Source organism: Canis lupus, chromosome 5 (assembly GCF_011100685.1).
Source record: "Canis lupus familiaris isolate Mischka breed German Shepherd chromosome 5, alternate assembly UU_Cfam_GSD_1.0, whole genome shotgun sequence".
Taxonomy (NCBI): Eukaryota; Metazoa; Chordata; class Mammalia; order Carnivora; family Canidae; genus Canis; species Canis lupus.
Genome location: NC_049226.1, coordinates 16,905,500 through 16,919,907, shown reverse-complemented (window position 1 = coordinate 16,919,907; position 14,408 = coordinate 16,905,500). Strand labels below are relative to the sequence as shown.

The window sequence follows — 14,408 nt, the reverse complement described above, 5'->3', positions numbered from 1 at the left end:
CTGTACCCACAGTGTAGGAGTGACACCTGCCATGTGGCAGACACAGGACGCACATTTCCTGATCAAGGACCTACTAGAGGTCCTGCCCCAGTGGGCCACTGGGAACAGAGCATACATGCTGCAATCCAGGCTTGTCTCACACTTGGCTCAGGGGTTTATAATCACAGACCTGTGGATTCCTAGGATGGCCCATGAAAGGGTTTCAGAAAACCCTTGAACTCCTGGAAATTAAATGTGAAACCAGTTTATGCACATATGAACACTTTTCTGGGGAGGGATCAATGCCTGCCATCAGATATGTACAAGGGTAAGAAACCAAGGAGCCTGAAGGAGAAAGATGGGGATACCCAGGAACATTCTTTTTTTTTTTTTAATTTTTATTTATTTATGATAGTAACAGAGAGACAGAGAGAGAGAAAGAGGCAGAGACACAGGCAGAGGGAGAAGCAGGCTCCATGCACTGGGAGCCCAATGTGGGATTCGATCCCGGGTCTCCAGGATCGCGCCCTGGGCCAAAGGCAGGCGCCAAACCGCTGCGCCACCCAGGGATCCCACCCAGGAACATTCTATATTGTCCCAGCCCCCAGATGTGAGGGTCAAGTGCAACCCAGGGACACCTGTGAGGCAGGTGCATTAAGCACTGAAGAGCATGAACACACAGGTTCAAGACCTGAGTTCACAGGCCTTCCCAGGGAGGGGAGTAGAGTAGATCCCTGGGGACGAGTGGACAACAGTCCTTCAGTGCAGATTCTCATCCTTCCTAGCCTTGAGGACAGGGAAGGGGGAAGAAACTAGGGCAGCTGAAGCAGTGTGGAGGTCCCAGAAAATGGGAGGGAGGCCAGATGGCCTATTTTATAGCCTGACCTGTGCAATCATTTTGCAAAGCCAGCAGCAGAGGGGAGCAAAATGAATAGAAAATAGGAGAGGAAAAAATAAGAAAATTAGAACACAAGTTGAGAAGATTCAATATGAAATTACAAGAGATCAAGAAAAAAAATCTTCAATAAAATAGTTCATGAAACTTTCCCAAAACCAAAGAGCATGAATTTCCAGACTGGAAGGGTTCACCATGTGCCAAAGTACGATCAATGAAATAAATTCATGCTAAGACATATCATTATGAAATTGCAGAACACTAAAATAAAATAAAATTCAAAAGAAAAAAAAGGGAGAGGTCACCATCAATGTATCAGAAACTGGAGTGGTCTTCTCAACAGTAATACTAAATTCAAGAAGGCAAGGGAGCATTGTGTTTCACATCCTGAAAGAAAACCATTTACAAATTAGAATTCTGTATCAGTCAGGATGGGCTTGATTATGCTTCAGTAACAGACAACTCCAAAATCTTAGATGCTACCTGTGTATCTCAGGTCAGCAGGGTCCTTGGCTGTTAGGGTCTCCAGCTGTTTCTGGGTAGAAAAGGGAACATGACAAATGAGTTAACAGCTCTTTAAAAAAATTCTATCAGGAAGTGACACGCATCACTTCTGCTCACATTTCCTTGGCCATAGTTAGTTACAAGGACTTGTCTAACTTCAAAAAGTGAAAGAAGTGCAAACTTCCCTGCATGCAGAGAGTCCTAGATATATATAATCACTAATCCATCCTTCAGTCACTAAATATGTATCTTATTCTTCTCACCAGAGGAACATAAACATCCTCTCCCCAAATGCAACAACCCAAAAGTTCCATCTAGTCATAGCAACAAACACGAAGTACAATCTCCCTGGATGATGTGTCAGTGTCTCCATTAGATCCAGATGTGGCTCTCCTCTTAATCTGGAGACGTATAAAGTAAAAATATGTTTTCTGCTTCATATGCTCAATCTACAGTGGTGGAACAGAGATATGATAACCACAGGGCCAGTCCCATTCAGAAAGAAAAAGAATAAAAATAGAAGACACTCACTCATTGCAATTCTGAAATCCTGCTGTGCAGACATTTTGAGAGTCTCATTCTAGAATATGGATATTGCTAGATTAGGCTCTCATTTTGCTCCTTGGAAGTAGCTCCTTTGCCATTGTACTCCATTGTTCTTGGCTCTTTTCCCTAGGAAATTCTTTCTTTTCGATTACTCTCCTTGGCCTTCATATATGTATGAAGTAAATGTGAGGGAATATGGTCTCCTTGAGGGTGGAGTTCCTTTATCAGATCACTTGCTACTGCTAGATAGGGTCATTTTGGGTCCTTGAATAATCTTTCTCAATACAGACTGATGGTTCTTTTGGCAATACATCTCTCTCAATATCTTATCTCTTTACCTATTTGATTCTGTCAGCAACAGAATCCAGCCCACATTTATTTTAGAGATACAGTTCCCACAGTTATGTCTTTGGTTTCTCATGTCCATATTTTTTCTTTTCTTCTAAAGATCAGTGTACCTTAGGCCTATCAGGGTTATATGAGAAAGTAACAGTCTTAGTTTCTTTTCCTTCCTTCAAACATTTGTCTTATGAAAAGAGTAACTAGATACTACAGCCTCAAAGGATCTTTATCTGAAGCATCTTAATTTAGTCAGTTTTTAACAGTAGGAGTGAAAGTCATTCCCTTATTTTGACTCACGCTACAAGAATAAATTTTAAGTGGTCTTTGTCACCCAAGTTTTCTTAATTTTATCTCCTACTATTTGGACTCCAAAATTAAGTGGCTCTTCCAAATATTTCAAGGCTCTGAATTTTGGACTCTCTATTCACTTTTATTTCTACTCACATATTGGCCAATTCTTCTATAAACATACTATCTTACAATTTTGTCTAACATAGTCAATAATAACCAAACATGCTAACATACACTGTTTCCTCATATTTTCATCTTGAGTTTGAATTTAAGAATGTGATCTGACTCCCAGACTATGTTATTAAATATTTCCCACTGCATAATGTACATTGCCACCTTCACAACCACTAACAAAGTTTTCTTATAGCTCACTAAATAGTCCTAGGCAGGCCACCTATGATAGACTTTTTGTTTTACTAGTACTGCATTTCTAGAAATCAATCTTGATCTATCAGGATGTGCTAGATTATGATGTGACAGCAAACAACCTCTAAATTTCAATGGCTTAAAATAATAAAAGTTTTATTTCTTGCTTATCTGCATGTGGGGAAACATATCTCCCAAGTCATTCTCACTTAGGAACCCAGGCTGAGAGAGCCTGCAGCATCTCAAATGTATCAGTCAGAGTAGCAGAGAAAAAAACATAGTGAATTATACACCTTCTTTTAGAGTCTTCTGTCCAAGGAATAACTTGTATATTGAATCACATTTTGTTGTCTAAAGCAAATCACATCACAATGCTAACATCAAGAAGATGAAGGTATACAATTCTACCTTGTGCCTACAAAATAGAGAACTAGGAATATTGGTGAATGACATTAAAGGCCACCATAAATTCTATACCCAGCCAAACTATCATCTGGTATGAAGTAGAATATTAGAATTTTCAATTTCGCAAAGTCTCTAAAGTTTATCTCTGTTCTATATTTTTTCATAAGGCTACAGAGCATATCTTCCACCAAAACATAGAATAGGCAAAGAAAGGGGAAGGCATAGATAGAAGCAGAAGGCATTTCCTGGATGGATGTGAGAAAAGATCCTAGAATGACAACTGTTCACAACACAGAAAACAATCAGTATGAATTAACAGATAGGAATGTTTTTACCTTATGATTGCATTTCCACCATCAATCTAATGGGACTACTTGAAGATGTACTTTACCAAAACAAGGAAGAAAAGCAAGAGAGAAAAAGATACAAGATTTAGAAACAAGGAATCCAGCTCAGAAGAGAGGCAAGGGAAACCAAGAACGGCAGCAATGGAAAGACTCAGGATAAAAGGGGTGCAGCAATCCTTGAAAGTGATCAGTCCAGGAAGAAGAAAAATGGAGGTCTTCAGAAGGGATGTCTCTATTTAAAAAAAAAAAAAACAACAGATGGAACTAATATATTGCCTGATGAGAGTGAGGCTTTTAAGAGGTGTAGGAGGAGTTGTTGATGAATACACATAAAACTGAGCAAATTAGAAATAAAGACAATTATTAACTTCAGGGGAAATGAAAAGGAAGAAAATAAAGTACGCTATATAATATTATATTCAATTATAACCCATAATATTTGTAATATTCAGTTAAAATATCTGTATGCATATAACAATGTAACTATTAAATATTGGTATTTTTTAATGAAAATACAGCTATATTGGGCAGTTAAGATAACTAAGTCTTCATCTACAATAAATAGAAATCAATGGATATTTAAAAGTGATGAATTAAAAACATCTTTGTATTAGTATTTACTTGTTATTTAGAGTAATGGAGATTTGTATAGATACTAGAAGGAAGAATTAAAATAAAGATTATGCCTCTGGGGAAGGAGACTGGGGAGAGTGGAGAGAGCTGAGAAAGGAAACTACTGTATTTTATTATAAGCCTTTTGGAATTATTTGACTATGTGCATATATTATCTTCAAGAAAATAAAAATTAGAGCAAAAAAAAAACCCCACAACTTCCTAGGTATTCTGATGCTCAGGCAAATTTGGAACTACTAGGACTGTCTACTGTCAGTCGGAACCACACTGTCTCAACTGTTGAAAACTCAGCAACAATCCCTGAAAAGTGATTGTCCAACTCTGACTTGAATATCTCTATGATAAATAGTTCACTACCTGAAACTGTCCATCCTGCTTCTTTACAGCCCTAATTCTTGATATATCAGTTATGGACATTGCATGATAAAAGTACAGAGATATTGCGAGACTGTAATTGCCCAAGTAGTTGAAGAAGTAATGAATGTTTCAGGATCTTCCAGCACTGAGTGGCTACTCAAGAGGGTGAGGCTTTTCATTGTGTTGGAACCCACTGCCCTGGCAATCACTTGGAAGAGATTTTTCCCCTCAGAATGGAGGGCAGGGCTTAGAAGCTCTAGGGATCTCACATTTAGGTTTCATCCTCTGGCTTTGTTGTTTTGGGATTTTTTTTAAAGTTTTTATTTATTTATTCATGAGAGACACACAGAGAAAGAGAGGCAGAGATCTAGGCAAAGGGAGAAGCAGGCTCCATGCAAGGAAGCCTGATGCCAGACTCGATCCCCAGACCCGGGATCATGCCCTGAGCCAAAGGCAGATGCTCAACCACTGAGCCATCCAGACATCCCCATCTTCTGGCTTTGATTGATGGCACAGCTTATGCCATCCTGAAGACTTCCAGAAGTTGAGGTGGTGAGATGCCTCAGGAGACAGAAAGGTGGGAAAAAAAAAAAAAAAGCCTTATAAACTATACCAGGCTTTTGGGTCCAGAAAATAGCTATTTATCTCAAGATGCAAGACCTATCTTTAAAGCATGATTTCCCTTATAATATACCTAGGCAACTCACTCTTTGCCCTGGAGCTCTGTTGGAAGGCCCTAGTGAGAGAGAGGGTAGTATAGTAATTAAAAGCACTGGCTTTCAATAGCACAAATGAAATTAGTTATATTTTAAAAACTCAATCTAAAAAAGAAAAGTAGGGACAAATAACAGATACTAAAAACAAAACAAATAGAAAAGAAAGAGATTTAAACTCAACCATGTTGATAATTATACTAAATGTTAATAGTCTATACAATCAAATTAAAAGACAGAGATCATCAAACTCAATTAAAAAGCAAGACCTGACACTTAAAACATTAAACACAGATAGATTAAAAGAAAAGGATGGAAATGGGTATACCATGTAAATTCTATTCAAAATAAAGCTGAAGATGGCTCTATTAATATCAAACAAAGTAGTTTGCAGAACAAGGGTTATTACCAGAATAAAGAGAGACATTTCATAAAGATAAAGAGGTGAATTATCCAGAGAAAAAAACATCCCTAAATATGTGTGCACCTAATAACATAACATCAAAATATATGAAACAAAAACTAATCAATAAAATTCACCATGTTAACAAAACTAAAAACAAAAGCAATATATGATCATCTCAAAAGAAGCAGAAAATTCATTTGACAAAAGTTAGCACTTATTTGTAATTTTTTTAAACCCTCCACAAACTAGGAATAAAGAAAACCCTTAATACAATAAAGGGCACCTTAAACCCCTGCAGCTAACGTCATACTTAGTGATGAAAGATTGAATGATTTGTCATTAAAATCAGGTACAAAGCAAGGATGTCAGTTCTCAACACTTCTATTCAACATAATACAGGCAGTTCTAGCCAGGGCAATAAGACAATAAAAAGGAATAAAAGGCACTCAGATTTGAAATGAGTGGTATAACTGTCTTTATTATACAGCAAGATGGTCTCTGTAGAAAAATTCAAAAGAATCTACAAAAGAACTACTAGAACTAATAAAGAAGATTAACAAAGACATGATAGAAGGCAAATATATTTTTAAAACAATTGTATTTCTATATATTAGCAACAAACAATGGGAAAATGAAATTGAAAAATAGTAAACTGAAAACAGTCCTCATAGATAAATTTAACAAAATATGTATAAGACTTACACATTGAAAACTGTGACATTGCTAAGAGAAATAATGTGAGGCCAAATAAATAGAAACATGCAACAGTCCATGGATTAGAATATTCAATACTGCTAAGATGTTAATCGTCCCCCAAATGATTTATAGATTCTCAGTGCATACCTAATCAAAAGGCCAGTAGGCTTTTTTAAAGAACTGATTATCTAATCCTAAAAGAAATGCAGAAGATCGGGGTGGGGGGGTGGAATTTGGAGTACTTACACTACTTGATTTCAAGACCTACTGCAAAGTTACAGTAATCAATTGTGTCAACATGGTATTGGGGCAAGGATAGACATATAAGTCAGTGGAACAGAAGAGCCCAGAAATATGCCCAACATATGGTCGACTGATTTTGACAAAGTTACCAAGGTAATTCAGTGGGAAAAGGAAAGTCTTTTCAATGAATCATGCTGGACAATTGGATATTGAGGTAGGAGGACAGGAAGAAAGGGCAAGAGGGAGGAAGAGGGGAGAAAAAGAAGGAACAGAGAAAGGAAGGAAGGGCAGAAGGAAGGACCTAAATATATATCTTACACCATATAAAAAAGTTAATTTGAGAGGTGCCTGGATGGCTCAGTCAGTTAAGCATCTGCCTTCAGCTGGTCATGATCTCATTGTCCTGGGATCAAGCCCCACATCCACCTCCCTGCTCAGCAGGGAGTCTGCTTGTCCTTCTCCCTCTGCCCCTCCCCCTGCTCATGCTCTCTCTCTCTCTCTCTCTCTCTCTCTCAAATACATAAAATCTTTTTTTAGGGGCAGCCCAGGTGGCTCAGCGGTTTAGCGCCTGCCTTTGGCCCAGGGCGTGATCCTGGAGTCCCAGGATCGAGTCCCACATCGGGCTCCCTGCATGGAGCCCGCTTCTCCCTCTGCCTGCGTTATGTCTCTGCCTATCTCTCTGTGTGTCTCTCATGAATGAATAAAATCTTTTTTAAAAAATCTTTTTTAAAAAAAGTTAATTTGAAATGAATCATAGACCTAAATATGGCTAAATCTGTAAAATTCTAGAAGAAAACATAGGAAAAAATCATTACCACATTGAGTTAGGCAAATAGTTCTCAGGACACAAAATATATATACTAGAGCTCAAGGCCAACTTTAAAATTTGACCAAGGCATGTTTTAGGCAGATTACAGGAAGGGCTTCTTCATAGAGCTGGGTCCAACTCCATACTCTCTCCTAGAACACCTTCCCTCTTCCCCAGCCCAAATCCTAAGTATAATCAAATTGTTGTCCTGTCTCAGCTTACTGCCACTTGCTCCAAGAAAACTTTCCTGACACCCTAAACTGGATCAAGGGCTTCTCCTCTGACTTTCATTGCTACATGGAGTTAGCACTTAGGCCTCTTAATTGTAATGATCTACAATGCCCTCTAGATTGGAAACGCCATGAGAAACTGCAATGGTGTCTGGGTTCTTCATTCTTATTCCCAGTGCCTGGAAGATGGTGGATGGTCAGCGTATTTTGCTGGGTAAGCAATTGTGTGATTACATCCTTTTTTTTTTTTTTTTTCAATTTTTTGTTGTAGTAAAATACACATAGTATAAAATTTAACCATCTTAACCATTTTTTTAAAGATTTTTATCTATTTATTCGTGAAAGACACACAGACAGAGGCAGAGACATAGGCAGAGGCAGAGGGAGAAGCAGGCTCCATGCAGGGAGCCCAATGTGAGACTCGATCCTGGGACTCCAGGATCACGCCCTGAACCCAAGGCAAGGCATTCAACCACTGAGCCACCCAGGCGCCCCTTAACCATTTTCAAGTGTATAGTTCAATGGTACCATATACATTCATAATGCTGTACAACCATCATCATCATACATCTCCATAACTCTTTATCATGTAAAACTGAAACTCTAATACCCATTAAACACACACACTCCATTTTCTCCAGTCCCTGGCAACCACCATTCTACAGTCTCTATGATTTTGACAACTCTAAGTATTTCATAAAAGTGAAATTATGTAGTATTTTTCTTTTTGTGATTGGCTTGTTTTGCTTAGCAGTGTCTCCAAAGTTCATCCATGTTGTAGCATATCACAGAATTTCCTTCCTTTTTAAGGCTGAATAATATTCCATGTATGTATATACCACATTTTGGTAATCCATTCATCTGCTGATGGACACATGGGTTGCTTCCATGTTTTAGCTATTGTGAACAATGCTGCTATGAACACAGGTATACAAAATATCTCTTCCAAAGACTGTACTTTCAGGGGTCATTTCTATAGTTTGTTACTAGACAAGTTTCTCTGAATGTGTAGAGTACCCAAAACCATGAGGAGGAGGCAGAAAAAAAATCTCTGGCAGACCCTGCTTTCAATTCTTTTGGGCGTATACCCAGAGGTGGAATTGCTGGATCATATGGTAATCTTATTTTTTATTTTTTGAGAAACTGCTATACTCTTTTCCACACTCAGTGACTATACCAGTTCACATGCCCACCAACAGTGCACAAAAGTCCCAATTTCTCTGCATCCTTATCAATATGTTGTTTTCTTTTTCTTTCTCTTTTTTATTTTTTTATGGTAGTCATCCTATTTGGTGTGAGGTGGTACCACATTATAGTTTTTATTTGAATTTCTCCTACTGATTAGTACAATTGAGCATCTTCATGGGCTTATTGGCCACTTATATCTCTTCCTTGGAGCAATGTCTATTCAAGTCCTTTGCCTAATTTTGAATCAGGTTCTTTTGCTGTTGTTGAGTTTTAGGAATTCTCTAGATACTTCTAGATAGTAATCCTTTATCATATATATGATTTGCAAAATTTTTCTCCCATTCTGTGGGCTGCCCTTTTACTCTGCTGATAGCGTCTTCTGGTGAACAAATTTTTAATTTTCATGAATTATAATTGTCTATTTTTTCTTTTGTCACCTGTGCCTTTGGTATCATTTTCAAGACATCATTGCCAAATCTAGAGTAATGAAGCATTTGCCCTATGTTTCCTTCTACCAGTTTTATTGTTTTAGGTCTTACACTCAGGTCTTTGATACACTTTGAGTTAATTTTTGTATATAGCATTATGTAAGGGTCCAACTTCATTATTTTGCCTGTGACTATCTGGTTCTCCCAGTACCATTTGTTGAAAGATTGTCTTCAATATTGTCATTCAAGATTGAATGGTCTTGGCACCCTTAACAAAAATCATTTGAACATATATTCAAGAGTTTATTTCTAGGCTCTATTCTATTCCACTGGTTTATATGTCTATCTTTATGCCAATACCACACTGTTTTTGATAATATAGCTTACACTGTAGCTTTGTAGTAACTTCTGAAATGAGGAAATGTGAGTCTTTCAGTTTCATTCTTCAAGATTGTTTTAACTATTAGGGGTCCCTTGATTTTCCATATGAATTTTATTTCTGAAAAAAATCACTGGGACTTTGATAGACATTGCATTGAATCTGTCAGTCAGTTTGGGTAGTATCAAGATTTTAACAATATTAATCCATGAACATGGGATGTGTCTCCATTTATCTATGTCTTCTTCAATTTTTCAGCAATGTTTTATACTTTTCATTGTACAAGTCTTTCACTTCCTCAGTTAAGTATTTTATTCTTTTTGATGCTATTGTAAATGGAATAGTTTTTATATTTCCTTTTCAGGATTGTTTATTGTTAGTGGATAGAAACACAACTTTTTTCTAAGTAGGGTCCATGTGTGGGGCTTGAACTCACAACCCTGAGATCAAGAGTTGCATGCCCCACCGACCCACCCAGCCAGGCACCCTCAATTTATTTTTGCTTATTGGGTTCATATTCTGCTACTTTGCTAAATGTATTATTTCTAACAGTTATTTGTGCAATCTTTAAGGTTTTCTACAAATAAGATCATATAATGTGCAGAGATAATTTTACTTATTTTCTGCTTTGGGTGACTTTCACACTTTTCCTTACCTAATTGCTCTGGTTAGAATTTCCAATACTATGCTGAGCAGCAGTATTGAAAGCTGGTATTCTTGTATTGTTCTCAATCTTAGAGGGGAGGCTTTTATTCTTTCATCATTGAGTATGCTTACTATAGTTTTTTCATGTATGTTTTTTACTATGTTGAGCTAACTTCCTTCTATTCCTAGAGTTTTTTAGTGTTTTTATTATAAAAGAGTGTTACATTTTGTCGAATCCCTTTTCTGCATCAATTGAAATAATTATGTGGGTTTTTCTCCTTCATTGTCTTAATGTGCTGTATTACATTTATTGGTTTTTGTATGTTGAGCCATCCTTGTATTCCAGGAATAAGTCCCACATGGCCATGATGTATAATCATTTTAATATGCTGCTGCACTTGATTTGCTTGCATTTTGTTGAGGATTTTTACATTGACGTTCATAAAAGATATCCTTTAGATACTACAAGTTTTCTCGTAGTATCTCCGGCTTTGGTATCAGGATAATGCTGGGTTCATAGAATGAATTAGAAAGTGTTCCTTCCTCTTAAATTTTTTAGAAAAGTTTGAACAGGGTTTGGTATTAGTTCTTCTTTAAATGTTTGGTAGAATGAACAGTGAAGCCATTAGGCATATGGCTTTACTCTGCCAGGAAATTTTTTATTACTAAAAAAAAAAAGGAATTTTTTATTACTGCTTCAATCTCCTCACTAGTTATAGGTATATTTATATTTTCTGTTTGTGATTTAGTCTTGGTAGGCTTTGTGCTTCTAGGACTTTTTCCATTTCATCTAGGCTATCCAATGTTGGTGTGCAACTGTTCATAGTACTCTCTGGTAACCCCCACGTTCATTTCTAATTTTAAGAATTTGAGTCTTTTCTTTTTTCTTAGTCCACCTAGCTAAAAGTTTGTCAGTTTTGTTGACTTTTCAAAGAACCAACTTTTGGGTTCATTGATTTTTCTCTGTTTTTCTCTTCTCTATGCTGTTTACTTCTACTCTAATCTTTATTATTTCCTTCCTTCTGCACTTTGGATTTAGCTTGTTCTTTTGCTAGCTATTTAAGTTGTAAAGTTAGGTTGTTGATTTGAGATATTCTTATTTTTTCATGTAAGCATTTATAGCTATAAATTTCCCCCTTAGCATTCTTTGTACTGTGTCCCATAAGTTTTTGTGCATTGCCTTTTTGTGCACTCATCTCTAAATATTTTCTAATTTCCCTTGTGATTTATTCTTTGATTCATTGGCTGCGTAAATCTTTATTTAATTTCCACAATTTCATAAAATTTCCAGTTTTACCTCTGTTATTGATTCTAACATCATCTTACGGTGGTCAAAGAAGATACTTTGTATAATACCCATCTTTTTAAATTTACTGAGACTTAATTTGTGGCCTAACATACCACCTATCCTGGAAAATGTCCCATGTGCACTTGAGAAGAATGTGTATGCTGTCATTGGGTAGAGTACACTGTATTTGTCTAATAAAGATAGAGGTTCATTGTGTTAAGCCCTCTGCTTCCTTGCTTATCTTCTGTCTGGCTGTTTTATCCATTATTTTGAGTAGACTATTGAAGTATCAAATTATTCTTGTGTAACTGTGTCTCACTCCAATTAAGTCAGTTCTCTTCATATATGTTGATGGTCTGTCATTAGGTGAGTAAATGTTTATAATTGTTATATCTTCTCACTATATTAAAACTTTTATTGAGGATCCCTGAGAGGCTCAGCAGTTTAGCGCCTGCTTTCAGCCCAAGGTGTGATCCTGTAGTCCCAGGATCGAGTCCCGTGTTGGGTTCCCTGCATGGAGCCTGCTTCTCCCTCTGCCTGTGTCTCTGCCTCTCTCTCTCTCTCTCTCTCTCTCTCGTTCTCTCTCTCTCTCTTTGTCTCTCATGAATAAATAAAATCTTTTTTAAAAAACTTTTATTATATATAATGTCTTTGTCTCTTGTACCCTCTTTTGATCTTTTGTCTGAAAATAATATAGCCATTCCTAGTCTCTTTTGGTTCATAGAATGAGTTACTATTTGGTTACTATTTGCATAGAATATCATTTCACTTTCAAGCTGTTTGTGTCTTTGGATGTAAAGTGAATCTCTTATAGATAGGCAGCATATAATGTGGATCATGTGTTTTTATCCATTCTGCAAATGGATGGTCTTTTGATTGGTGAGTTTAATCAACTCATAGTTAAAGTAATTACTAATGTGGAGGGACTTTCTTCTGCCATTTTGCTATTTGTTTTCTATATGCTTTATGGTTTTTTTGTCCTTGATTTCCCGTACTACTGACTTCTTTTGTATTTAGTTGATTTTTTTGTAATGAAATGTTTAAATTATTTTCTTATTTCCTTTTGTGCATATTCTATAGCTATTTTCTTTGTGGCTATCCTAGGGATTATACTTAATATTCTAAAGTTATAACACTCTAATTTGAATTTATACCAGCATAACTTCAATAACAACAAAAACTCGCCTCCTTTGCAGCTCTTCCCCCACCCTTTTCAGTTGCTGATGTTCTCAATTGCATTATATATTGTGTGCCCCAAAACACAAACTAATCTTTCCTTTAAGTATATTAGTCTCTTAAATCAGGTAGAAAACAGTTATAAGCCATTGTTACAATAATACCAGTTTTCATAACTGTCAGTGTATTTACATATACTGAGATTTTTATTTCTCTAATTGGCTTTGAGTTACTGTCGATCGTCCTTTCATTTCATCTTACAAGACTGCCTTGAGCATTTCTTGCAGTGCAAGTCTAGTGGTCATGAACTCTCTCAACTTTTGTTCATCTGTAATGTCTTAATTTCTCCCTCAATTTTGAAGGACAGTTTTATCAGATATAGGATACAGGATTCTTGGTTAACAGGTTTTTTTCCTTTAGCACTTTGAATATATCCAGAGCCCACTGCCTCTGACCTCTAAAGTTTTTGATGAGAAATATGCTGACAATCTTATTAAAGATCCTTTATATGCAGCAATTTGCTTCCTTCTTGCTGTTTTTAAGATTCTCTCATTGTCTTTTCAAAGTTTGGTTATAATGTATGTCAGTGTGGATCTCTCTGGGTTCATCTTACTTGGAATCCATTGATCTTCTTGGATGTTTATAAGCATGCCTTTCATCAAATTTGGAAAGTTTTCATCCATAATTTCTTTAAATACTTTCTGTGCTCCTTTCCCCCTCTCCTCTCCTGGGATTCCCACAAAATATATGGTGGTCTGCTTGATGATGTCCCACAGATCCCTTAGAGTGTTCACTTTTTCTTTAATATTTTTTCTTTCTGTTCCTCAGATTCAATAATACCAATTGTCATATTTTCAAGTTCACGGATTCTCTCTTCTGCCTGTTCAGATCTGCCTTTCATTCCCGCTGGTGAATTTTTTCATTTTAATTATTATAATTTTCAGCTCCGTAATTGTCTTTTGGTTTCCTTTTAGGTTTTTTGTCTCTTTATTGATATTTCCATTTTGTTCATACATCATTTAATTCACTTGCTCCACATTTCCTTTAGCTCTTTGAGCATTTTTAAGACAATTACTTGAAAGTATTTGTTTAATATATCTGCCAGCAAGTCTTTTTTAGGGATAGTTTCTGTTGATTTATTTTCCCCTTTGAATGGGCCATAGTTTCCTGTTTCTTTGTATGCCTTGTGATTTTTTTGTTGTCATTGAATACTGGACATTTGAAACAAATAATGTAGCAAATCTGGAAATCAGATTCTTGTCCTTCCTCGAGTTTGCTGGGCTTTTGTTGTTTTGTTTGTTTGTTTTTTCAATTGTTGTAGACTGTCCCTGTGCTGAAGATCAGCATCCAATGTAAACTTAATGTCTTCTTGGGTCTTTTTGTGAGTTTCCCAGGTATTGTATGGTTATTTTCTAATTTTTCCTGTATATGAAGTTGTGATGTTGTGTGCTGGCTCTTTAAATGCCCTAGAAATCACTTCAGCCATAGTGAGTGGGGCTTGTAACAAGTCAAAGTGTAACAACAATAATTGATGCCTCTTTGT

General features: G+C 36.5%; 1 protein-coding gene and 1 pseudogene across 1 annotated transcript in view; one reads left to right on the top strand and one right to left on the bottom strand.

The window, feature by feature from the left end:
• Nucleotides 1–541: 541 nt before the first annotated feature.
• The window catches only part of BUD13 (BUD13 homolog), a 100,821-nt gene continuing 86,954 nt past the window's right edge, over nt 542–14,408 (bottom strand). The window contains exons 11-12 of the transcript XR_005359212.1: nt 1,358–1,409; nt 542–1,261 (exon numbers count right to left, since the gene is read on the bottom strand). The gene's annotated coding sequence lies outside the window, so the exon portion shown is untranslated. The remainder of the gene's footprint in view (nt 1,262–1,357; nt 1,410–14,408) is intronic.
• On the top strand, nt 8,710–8,878 carry LOC119872081 (annotated as a pseudogene).